Source organism: Dermacentor albipictus, chromosome 3 (genome assembly GCF_038994185.2).
Source record: "Dermacentor albipictus isolate Rhodes 1998 colony chromosome 3, USDA_Dalb.pri_finalv2, whole genome shotgun sequence".
Classification (NCBI taxonomy): Eukaryota; Metazoa; Arthropoda; class Arachnida; order Ixodida; family Ixodidae; genus Dermacentor; species Dermacentor albipictus.
This window is the reverse complement of record NC_091823.1, coordinates 126,118,500-126,130,700: the sequence shown is the minus strand read 5'-3', so window position 1 is coordinate 126,130,700 and position 12,201 is coordinate 126,118,500. Positions and strand designations below refer to the sequence as shown.

Here is a 12,201-nt window from a genome sequence, read left to right as displayed (position 1 = left end):
AAAGGGTGAGGCTAGCAATGCGACGACGAAAAGAGAGGGGTGACAGTCCGGATGTAGCTTTCAAGGATGAAACACTGACGTCATATGAGTATGAGGAATGAATGAATCGGGCAGCACGATTCTGCACAGCTTCCAATGCGGTGATTAGATATGCTTGAAGTGGGCTCCAGATGGGGCATGCATATTCTAATTTGGGTCTTATAAGTGATTTATACGCGAGCAATTTAACATGTGGTGGGGCAAGACGAAGGTGACGTTTTAGAAAACCGAGGGTTTTGTTTGATGCTGAAATGATGTTACCGACATGTTACCGACATGCGGTGTATCATTCTTTCGTCAAGCTTGTCATGTTCTGCAATTACATCGAACTCTAAATATCGATTTTCCTTGAACATGTTTGTTGATATATCACACGCTTAAGCGATAGCTGGCTTCCTATGCTAAGGAAGACCCGGATTTGTCACAATGGATTCTGACCATAAGTAAATCTAAAAAATATAGCATTGGCTACTAAAGAGAGCACAGCAACGAGATAACAAGTTCAGTAGGCGCACTCAACAGTGTCGATTGTAAATGTAATTGCGCTACGTAAAGTTAAATTTTGAGGATTTAGGTTCCAAAATCAAGATCTTGTTATGAGGCGCACGGTAATTGAAAACTGCAGATTTATTTTCAGCAGCTCGGGTTATTTACCGTGCACGGAATGCACAATATACGCGCGTTTTCGCATTCTGCCCCCATTGGAATGCGACTGCTGCGGTTGTGATTGGACCCGTGACCTCGAGCTCAGCAGCGCAACACCAAAGCCACTGGGCTACCGCAGTGCGTTGTGTTCCGCGACCAGAAACAAACACTAGCGTACGCAGCACTGCTTTTGAACCCCCCAGAAATTTAAAAACAAAAATGTGGCAGTTTCCCCCCCAATGCTGCATGAACCACTGCACGAACAACTGCACGAACCAAGGTTCGTAGCTTCATCGCCTGAATAAACTGCAGTAAACAATCGCTTACTCCGTAAATTAGCAAGCACGGGGTCACGCGCGCACGTGCAAACATGAACAGATTTCACTCAATGACCGCGAACACTCGCTGCCACAGCGTCCGCGTGATGAAGGGCGCGAACAGAGCGGACAGAACGCTTCTGCTGCCTCGTCCTTCAAAGCGTCCCCGAAACTTGAAACGGCGATATAGAAGCGCCTTTCCCCTCTCCCCCCCTCCCCACTTTGCACCCATCGGGAATTATCTCCAAGACAGAGCGAGAGTGGCGCCAGACCGGGCTAGAGCAACGGCCAGAGGAGAAGCGTGCTAAACCAGCGCCTCCTTTCCCCGGCTTGCGCGCGTTTTATCAAGTGACCACCTATAGATACTTGGGGCACCCATCCAGGCACTATACATCTCGGCTCGCCCTCGCACACTTCCTTTAACGCGCACAGCTAACGGCGCAGGATAGGATCTTATCGCACTTTATACGTAAGCTCACGGCAACACCGACAGATATATTTCGGCGGTTGTGTCCATATAATTGCTATCGCAAAATTCGCAATACATAGAAAATTTTACTAAGGACCAACCACGCTGCTGCCATGTCGTGATAGAGCGGTGAACGATAGTTCTAGAAAATGTGTTGCTAAATCTCCGCCAAATGACTACACGCTCGCATTTGGTGAGAGCGGCACACAGTCGCAAGAACTTGTGGAGGAAATACCGGAGTTCTGGCAGCTTCAGGTGCACTAGATCATTCAGTAACATGGGCGGCTTTGTAGTTCTACCTTACATCAGAGCAAACTGCACTCCACAGAAATCAAGGGCAGCCGCACCGTTATAGCTAAGAAAATTAAGGACAATTACGCCGCGTCTTCAGACTTCGAGCACGCTCCGACAGCCCAGCGATAGGTATTTAAAACACAACCACACTCGGACGAGAAAAGTTTGCTTCTGCCAAGTGAACGTAGCGGGTATTTCAAGACGCGTGTTAAATTCATGGCTGTTTCATTCGTAAACATTACTTAAGTGACGTAAAATTATCAGTGAGCAAAACAGTTTTTATTTCAACGCGAGGAAACAAAACCGAAACTAGCGCAACTGTTTTGCTCAGTTGTGCAGCTACAAAATGATCCAGAGCCGAAGCCGTCAATAGCATGACGCCATTTTCAAGTTGCGCTGCCTCACGCTCGTGTCGTTGAGTGGTTCTGAAATCGCTGCGCTAGGGGAGACTGCAACCAAGCGTTGCGGCAAGTTACGGTGGGAGCTTCTGTCCGTGCTGTGTGATTGCGACCAGGGGACCGCCGCCAGCAGCAGCGTTTCGCCGATTTCGTCTTTGCCGACATCGAGCAAGTGCGCTCGCCGGACCGTAACAAGCGCCCGAAGTGCTGCGGTTTGCACTGCATCTTTCATTGTGATATGGGAGATCGCAACGGACAGAGACGACCAGATGCATACGAACCACTACCAGCGGGGACCTGTGACCTGTGCCATATTTCTCTTAACGTCTCAGGTAAGCATATCAGCTTTTGTTCCGAGTTTACAAACGGCGCGTACTCGGCCCTTCCGGTACGGCTACATTTTGCGCCATGTTTCTCTTGGCAGTTCACAGACGTTTCTTAGGCATGCGTGCGCGTATGTATGCGGAAATACTACTGGCAGACGGAAGCCTCAGGATAAACACCGTTCTTAACGACTCTAGTGACGAGTGGCCTGTCGCATCGAAAAATCCGTAGAATATCAAGTACTGCGTAACTTGAAGTGTATATACAATACTAGCACCAGTGTGACTTTCGCGTGGCGAAGACAGGTAATCGAAAGGGCAGCTTGTGCATTCTGAAGATTTACTAGCGCTTTAGGTATATTGCCGCGAATAATAAAAGCGCTACAACGCTGTATGGCAGTGTCAGGCGATGTGGCAGCACAGATATTTTAAGAGCGGTTAAGCGGCTGCTTGCACAAGCGAACAGACACTGCGCTTTCAAAGCGCTGAAAGAGAACAAACTTTTTGTGCATTTGGCTGTAAGTAGAAAACACATTAGCTCACAATCTAAGCCTATATATAATGTATTATTTTTACGTAATCTTTATTTTCACGGTTGTAAAAATTTAAAAGCATGAATATGCTGCAACATTTATATAGTAAATCCTACTACGCTTACAAAACCTGGCTGTGTTATGTGGTAAAATTGTACTATTGCTACTGGATTTTTTATATTGAGTCCGGTGGTTTATGAAAAAAAAAAGGTCCTTTTATGTGTAGTTTTATGTTAGTGCGTATATTTGCCCAGCAGAAATGAGTTGATTGCAAAGTTGTACCTTCCAGTGAGCTGCATATGAACCCAAGTTTATCCTGTCTTGGCTATTGTAATGTGCATACAGCAATTTTAAGTATATACAGCTGTAGTTGGCTTAGTCGCTGCAACATATTTTGTAAAAGTAGAAGGCCATTTATTATTTAGCTGCTTCCATGCAGAAATACCTTTTTTCTTGTAGCAAGAAACGCTGACAGTATTGAATGAAATGAAGTGTGTTGTATTTTTCTACTAACTTAAAGGAAATTTCGTCTGCCGTGTATCGGAGATTAGTTTACCTTCTTGTACTAAACAATGCATTATGTCCTCGGCTACTGCTGTTGTCCTGTATATTTTTATAATTTTGAAATGTATTTTATTTTAGGTATTCAAGAAATGGCAACAGCCAGAAGTCACCATCTTACCAGCACGTTATGGGTGAGACAAATCGTAGCAGGCACTTTTGCATATCTCATTAGCATATGATGCTATTTGTTGTAATTTTTGTGTCCACTTTCCTGTCTTTATGCATTTTACTATTATTGTGCAAAGGGCAACAGTTTTACATTGAGACAGAGTAATCACCCAAAGGGGGGACATGGCTGGAGGAGACAACACACACAAGCCTCCTTTGTCCGTATCTTTATGTTGCGCAGTTACTCTGTCGTTATCTACCAACAAGCCCAAGTTCCTCATCAGCTACATTTACTAATAATCCCTTATTACAGTTTCATTGACATAACATTGAAAGTACAGAGGTACACAGGAGGACAAGAGACTTGAACTGATGAAGAGCCGTAGAACAAGGACCGCTGGAGCCAATATTTCGACAAAGAGAAGGAGATTTTTCTTCTCAAAACGTTGGCTCCAATGAATTTTCTTGTTCTATCACTATTTACGGTTGAAAGAAAGCATTATTCCTCTTGCTGAAGTATTATGCATTATGGCATAAAAATTAGCAGGGTGAAATATGAGGAATGTCAAAATTCTTGTATATTCCAGCGCTAAAGCGAAAGCCAGGAAAACAAGATGTAGAGAACCACATTGTTATTTTTCACTGCCCAGTTTAGCCAGCTTTATTCCAAGCTTGCACTTTGTTGCATTAACGACCACTGGAATTCGTTAATTGAATTAGCTTGGTGATTTACTTATATTAAGAGATTTTGAACTTGTATTAATGCAGCTTAACATAATGCATGTAAAAATAATTTACAATGACATATTTAGGTGGCAGGCTTGCAGTTGTCTAGCAGATCACTTGATGGTATGAGCTCAGGTTTCAACCGAGCTTCCATGCACAAACCGGTTACACATTTTTTGTTTCATTGTTTGGATTTTCATAAACATAAGTACCGTTTCTTTTTTGTTGGGCTTCTAGTTGTGTCGTAGGGCCTAACTGTTTACCTTTATTTGTATTGGTAGCCATGTTACACAGACAGCTCAGTTTTATTGTAAATCATGTCATGGTAGGACTAAGAACATTTGTGCAAATTTGTTGCAGGTACACTCTGGCGGCTCCTACCCCTGTGTCCTCCCACCACCCTGTCCTGACTACATCCACTAGGTAGTTGGGAGCCTTTGGCGGCTTCTGCCACTGCATCCTGCCGCCACCATGTCCCGACTATGTCCACTAGGGAGTTGGCAGCCTTAGTGATGATGCCAGCAGGCTGACAGCGGACAGAAAGATTCAGGTAAATACCTGTAATTAAGGGACGTCTTTTTGAGTGAAATGGCTTGTCACTCAGCAATGAAAGACGTAACTTCGAAGTAGTTTAGACTCCCTGCTATCTGTGCAGGGATGCTCAAGTCCATGCATTTTGTCTTAGCCGCCAAGAGGCTATGTGTATTAGACGAAATGCGATGTAAATTTTCAAACTGCAAGAGACCACTTGCACAATTTTTTTTTGCTTAACACAAAAACTACTTTGATAAAGCTTTACCAATTTAAAAAGAATACAATGTACGCTCATACATGGTATTTGGCATAAATTTACTAGGGCTGCCTCAATGATAAGCAGGCCGATAAACGTACACCAAAACTGTCTTCTTTTCCAAGTTCATCCTCCTCTCTGCACTGCTGCATAATGTATCTTTCTGATACCATTCTTGCACACAGCACAAGTCCTAAACACATGGATTGCATAAATTTGCAGCTTTTGCTGTAGGTCACTTTTGTGAAAATAAAGTTAATAAGCCATTTTGTCCATTTTTAATCAGCCATAATAAACTGAGCAGTGGCTAATAAGCAGTCAAGTTTTTGATGTAAGGCCTCTCTTCGTTGTTAAAAATTTGGCCCTCTTAATGAAATAACCAAATTTCTGGCTGCCATTTTATGATGCATACTTTGGTGCATTACACGAAATTTGACATAATGTTTATGGCAGTAAAAATTTTTTTTTGCTTCAAGTATTGTGTGAAATTGAGATTTTTTCTATAATGAAAGGCCCTCAGTTTTCAAGAAGAAATTCCAAGTGGTTGTGTGCCAGGTTGGAACAGCTGGCATGGAATAGCCTACTTACACAAATAGGGAGGGTCATGTACACTTGACTTTATGTTAAGATACTATTATTGATCCACAAAAGACAAATTGAAGGATTCCATCCTATAAGCAGCTCTTCACATTCATTTCCACTTTTGCACATTTATATACCTTGAGTCTGGTGACTTCTGTCTGTTTTCATCATCTGCTGTGTGCAGATGGTAAACTTCAGATTTGCCCTATGGTACAGAATATTTTGGTGCTAATATATGAAACTGTGTTTTTCAGGTTGCCTCGAAATTTTACCCAAGCGATGCCGCACACTCGGGCCAGGCCTCTTGCGAACGACGTATAACCAGGCTCAACGCATCAGGGTCGAGGGAGTCCGGAGATCAAGGCAACCTGCTCTGCAACCAGCGTGCAACCTTTGGTGACCCCTCTACATGTGCTACCTATTTCACAGCTGTGCCTCACCTACCATCTATCCAAACAGCATCACCGGCTGTGATCACTTATCGAACCATGGATGAATGTTGGGGTGGAGTGATTTGAACAGACATTCTATTTGTCTCTTCAAATTCATTGTAAATATTTCTGTTATAATTGATATGTGTCTTTAGTATCTAGTTTTTAATAGTTCCTTTCTCTTAGAATTCTCACCATCAGCCCCTGCTATTCTAATGTATACCTGCCTTTAAGCACCGTTTCTCGTAGTTCTTTCGTACTTGTGGATGTAATTGATAGGTTATTAATTCTTGTTGTACGGAAGGCTAAAATACGAACTTACGGCATTTTTTCTTCCTTTGATAATCTACAGCACTGCAATGTGTTCAAAAAATGCAACATAACACGGTCTCTGGTGCAGGATAAATTTAAGAGCAATATAGAGTACTTATTTCAAGCACCCATTATTTTTTAAAAACTCAAGGATATAGGAGCACAAGAAAGAAACTATTGAACTAGAGAAACATTGGTTCCCCTCATAAGTCTGGCAATAATGTGACTTCTTTCACTGCAAAGATACTGGTACTCGCATACAAGGTTTGAGACATGAAAGCTATGATACCCTTGGCATTTCTCAGTGCTTATTTGCCACACTGACGAATGTCAAAGGCAGCATAGGTTTCATGCACACATTGGTTGTATTACACCTTTTGAGTATTGCATTTCTCAAACACACGGGTTTGCAGCAGTGCTTTAAATAGCAGATGTATTTCCTAATTTTCAGAATTTGTTAGTGCAAGAGTAACGCTACAGATCATGTAAAAATAATTTTACAGACTATATGTCCATGGATGCATGTTTCTTCTGATGACGTAGCAGTGCCATGTGGTCGGGGGATGAATGTCTATTTCAGATTTAAATATTGGCTTCCAGGCCTGGGTTAGTCTCCTACACTGAGTATTCTAGGTCAAAGCCCAGTTACTAGAGGAAAGTGAATAAAACTAGGAATTATAAACATCAAAAGGTCTTGTTCGGGACACTAATGTAACAATCAGCAAGGTTCTTTGTGCATTCATTTCCAGATTTGCGAGATTATATTTTGACTGGTTTCATTAATGCGAGAACAAATATTTGTTTATTCTCATGCTAGAGTTGGCTGCCCCCATTCGCATACAACCCCTTTACAGGCTAAAAATTAAGTGTATTAATAGGCTGTTTTTCGGTTTTGCGCCCTCAGTGTTAAGGGATGCAAATGGTGTCATACAACAGAATGCAGAAAAATGTCTAAGGAATGCAAGCAGGGCATGGGACTTTTTAGACAGATGCATGTGTGTGCTATTTATAAAACTCCCTATGGTATGCCTCAAGGAGTTTTGTAACCCTTTGGTAGAAACACTGACACCCACTTATTAAGGGGAAATGCTCCTCGAAACAACATTTTTAATTTGTACTAGAAATTTGAATGTACTGCTATTCATAGGCAGTTTTATGTAGATTTGAATTGTTATTGGTTTTTGTGTAGCTGGTGTTTAGTTATGTCCTACATAGTGGCAATATATTTTTATGGGCACTTGTGTGTAAAAGTTTCGCAAATGGTTTCATGCTGTATCTTATTTAGCTAGGTGTATACCGCAAAGTGGCGATACCTATCCAAACAGCTTGTACAATTACTGGAATTATGCAAAAAATATTAGGCCACTTTAAATAATTTTTAGATTGCAATTTCAATTAGATACTGGTATTCTGCTTATCTTGAAGAGTATGTATGCCAAATTTAATTTGTAAAGGACAATTATAAAGCACGAGGTTATTCTCATGCTATTGTGAGAAAAAATTATTGAAGTATTCTCAATAATTTTAGTAGCAGGCCTGCCTGCCTGCCTACTAATCTTGCATACTTCTAGTAACTTTACGTGCTGTTTGAATAGATATCGGCACCTGGCAGTCTACAGGGAGCTGAGTTAGCTGCAGCACACTGCTTTTTTGTGAAAATTTAATACACAAGAAAGTGCCCGCAAATATCACTATGTATTTCGCCGTTGTATAGGACATAACTCACGAAGCAGCTAAACAAAAACTAATGGAATATATGAAATCTGCATGAAGAACTCTACAATTGGCTCTCTTTTGAAACCTCTAGTACAAATAATAAAAATATTTCGAGTAATATTCAATCAGCAAAACGTTCCCCTTGCTACAGTGACCTACAACATAGCGACGCAAAGCTTAAGGCAAGTCCTCCTGTCGAAGCAAATATGGGCTGTCTTCCCAAGGGCTTCTGTTAAAGACGGTGAATTTTCCTGCATTTACCAGAAGTGCAATACTAAAATGTTTGTGAATGTGCGATTGGTATTGGCACACTAACAGAAAAAAAGACAGTTCTGTGAAATGTAGACTTGAGACGTGGCTTTGTTGGACATTTAAATTTTGACTCCATATATTTGTGTTTTGTACTGAGTGTTTCACCGGTGACTGCCACTAATTATTGAACATAACTGCTTCATGACAGTGCGACAATTTTCACTAACATAAATTTTAGCTGTGGCAGGCATTAGAATTACAGTACTCAATAACGTCTACTTTGTAAGAACTCAGACTAGCACCAGTTCTGAGATACATATACCCAAAAAGTAATGATCAAATAGATTTCTTTTCCACACAGAATTGCCCTACAAGGATTACAGAAGGCTTTTTGGCAAAGTAATATCCGAAAGAGCAAAGCATGTTCCACCAAGTATGGTGACAAATATTTCAGAGCTGCTAGTCTGAGGACTCCTACAAACTAACAATACCTTCAGCACTGACTAGCTTCAATAATGGGATGTCAGTGTTTTGCTAAAATTAATGAAACTTCAATTATTGTGATCTTGTTTAAGAAGACATATGTAATTAACATGCAGTTCTAATCTCTGTCACTTTTGTAAATATTTCCCAATTATTTTTTCAGGCTACAATTTTTGGTTATAATGGTATTCATTGCAGAAAAAGCTAGTACATGGCATTTAATAAAGAAGGTACTGGTCATTGTAGATTTTCTGTCTTCAGCATTTGTTCTGTTCCACAGCTGTTTCTTGAAATCTGAAATGATTTACCCATCACTTTGTTAGCGATCAACAGGGAAATCTGTCAGTATGTTTTGTTTAAAATGGAGCTGATAAACCCAATAGTTAGGCTATTTGCTAATTATAAATTACAATGATAATAGTACAGGACCATAAGAACAGACTGATGCTGAATAACAGCTGTGCCCAGCTACATCCACGCAGCTTTGCCACACAATGTGCATGTGTTCAGAAGAGCCAAATGCCCCAGAGAGAAAGCAACAGTAACTAATTGTTCGTCATCTTGTACAAGCAGATTATGCGCTAGATGTAAATCATGCTCAGTAAATACATAAGTCAGTCATGTGACGTGTCTCACTTTTGGTTGCAAGTTGGAACTTGTTGCAATCTTGGTTGTTTTTATTTTGTTTCCTTTGTGAGCATGAGTGACTTAGTTGCCTTGACACATATTATCAAAACTGTTTCTTCATCACTGGGAATCACAAAATTTCAATTACACATAAAATTTCCAGTTACTGATATGGTAGACTTCGAAGTTAATTCTCTTATCTACCAAGTAGTTTTATCATTCATTGAAACATATCCATGCAATGCACAATGGGACCCCAAATTATAAATATCTGTTCTTGCTTTCTACCCTGCTCTACAACATTATGATGATACAAAGCAAAACTATAAGTTTACAATTGTCCCCCATAACCTGAGTTTCGCTTAGAATTTGAAAAACAAAATTGACATCCTGCTATAGTGTGAGAGTTGCTTTGGGCACCAAGTGAACTGCGTAGCACCTGTGCTAGAGTACACAACAAAGCAGAAAATCGCACCAGATTGCAATGGCAGTGGTAAGTTAAGAACAGAAAGTTAAGAACAGATGTTTTATTTCACGCACCATTAATGTGGCTTATCATCTGCTCCTGTTTTGTGGGAACGCATACATTGGGAAGACAATTTTTTGCACCAATCTTACCTTAGTGGGACACTTGAGAAAGGTAGAAATCAAGAACAGGTATTCACACTTTGTTGCCCACAGTGTATTTATTATCTGAATGTGTTTCACTCTACAAAAGACTACTGTGGTAGATAATCATAAAGACCAAGACAAAAGAATTAAAAGAAGTATGTGTCAGTCATCCTTCCATGATCTCCCGTGTTTATAGCAACACTTCTTTCTGCATATGTGCGAAAGTGTAGGGAAGCATTACATAACTCAGTCATGCTTTCCAAGTTAAAAATCGGAATAAGGACTATCACAAGAACATTGTATGAGTGATTTGTAAATGTGGCATCTAATCTAACTTATTTACGTATGTGCTGAGGGTACATTACAGCCAGTGCATAATCTGTCTGCTCTTACAGGATAGCTTGTGATGAGTAAAAGAAGCCTTCCTCACATTTTCCTCTTTGTTTCTTTTGGACCTCGGTGCACCATGTGTATTGTTACAGCTGCATGCATGCAGCTGGGTATAGTTTGTGTTCTGCTAACTCCCTTGTCCTCATTATTCATGTGCTATCTTTGCCGTAACAAAATACAGCTACCTGTGCTACATATTTTGTCAGCGTGTTTGCATTATGGCAAGTTTTGTATTAGTGGTTATTGCAATCTGCGAAATTGTCTGTCAGCTATTATACTTCGTCTTAAAAAGTATGTTTGTCAACATAAATAAACAATTAGTATAAATTTTGCTCTATTTATTTTTGTAATATTATCTGTTGTGAAGCTTTTATACACTGTTGCATGTTGTATGACAATAAAATTGATGAACAACTTTTTAATGTGGTATTTTTCAGATCAATTTTCAACTGACGCTAACACACACAAGTTGTGGGGGAAAAGTGCCAACAAGAGTACCATAAGGTAAGACAGCTGTTCTTACTGTTAGATTGGATTATCAATTGCCAACCAGTTGTTTTCAGCAAGCATAGTATAATGCATAGATTATGTAATCTAAGTTGGAATATTGTTTTTATTGCACTTGATTATCTGGGTCTCCTTTGTACATAAGTGCGGCCTTCTTTATTTGTTGTGTAGCTTACTTGCTTAAAATGTTAAATCGTAAGTGCTAAATAAAAACGTCTCGAAGAACAGTGAAATAGGTTTAACTTATAAATGTTTTGACATTAGAGACCTGTGCAGTGCTGAATTGAACTTCTACATGAGTTACATAATATTTTGGGGTCTCATTATGGTTCTGAGTTGCGTTGCAGTGTCATGCATATGCACCTGCAGGCTACATATTGGATGTTTATTTAAGACTGTTTTGCTTGGTTGGCTATTGATTCCAGTTTAATGGTAATGAGAACTGTCTTGCTTTCATGGTGATTCTGTGCTGACTAATACATTTGAATTTTCCAGAAGACAACAAAGGGTGATGAAATGTTAACATTTTGTTGCTAACCTGCCACGTCCTTTTTGGCAAGTTTGCTATGGGTTCTTTCTTATATGTTGTCTTTTCACAGTAGCCATCTTGAGAACTAGCCATAGTCATGTGTAATTACAGCAAAAGTTGGTGACACATTTTGAAAAGCGGCTCGACACTGCCATCCGAGAGTCAAACGACTTACATGGATTAGTTATTTTACTCCATTTACAAGAGTCCTGCACCACGCACTAAGGGTAACTTGACACACACTGCTGGAGTCATCAGACTCGTCAAGAAGAGTTGACCGAATCCTTCAGCAGTGGTCATGTCACCCTTTTATCTTGAGTCGTTCGACTCATTTAGAATTGTTAACGGACTCCCTCAGCACTAGTCTTGTAACCCTTTTGAGAGGGTATAGGCGACTATTACAACAGAGTGTGCATGACTATTGTGTGCGGAGTCACGCAAACACCTTGTATTGAGCACGGATAGTCTCGGGACTCTCTGCCGAAAGAGAGTTCGGGTGTCTCCCACAAAGTGTGTCGTATACGTGGCGAATCCAGACTCTCCGAAAAGAGTAA

The 12,201-nt window shown here is 40.4% G+C and overlaps 1 long non-coding RNA gene across 1 annotated transcript; it reads left to right on the top strand.

Annotated features, from left to right (window-relative positions):
• The first annotated feature begins 1,272 nt into the window (after positions 1-1,272).
• LOC139057575 (uncharacterized) lies at positions 1,273-11,029 on the top strand. Its single transcript, XR_011512906.1, has 4 exons — positions 1,273-2,494; positions 3,661-3,713; positions 4,777-4,966; positions 6,043-11,029. It is a non-coding gene; the product is annotated as an uncharacterized lncRNA (long non-coding RNA).
• The last annotated feature ends 1,172 nt before the right edge of the window (positions 11,030-12,201 follow it).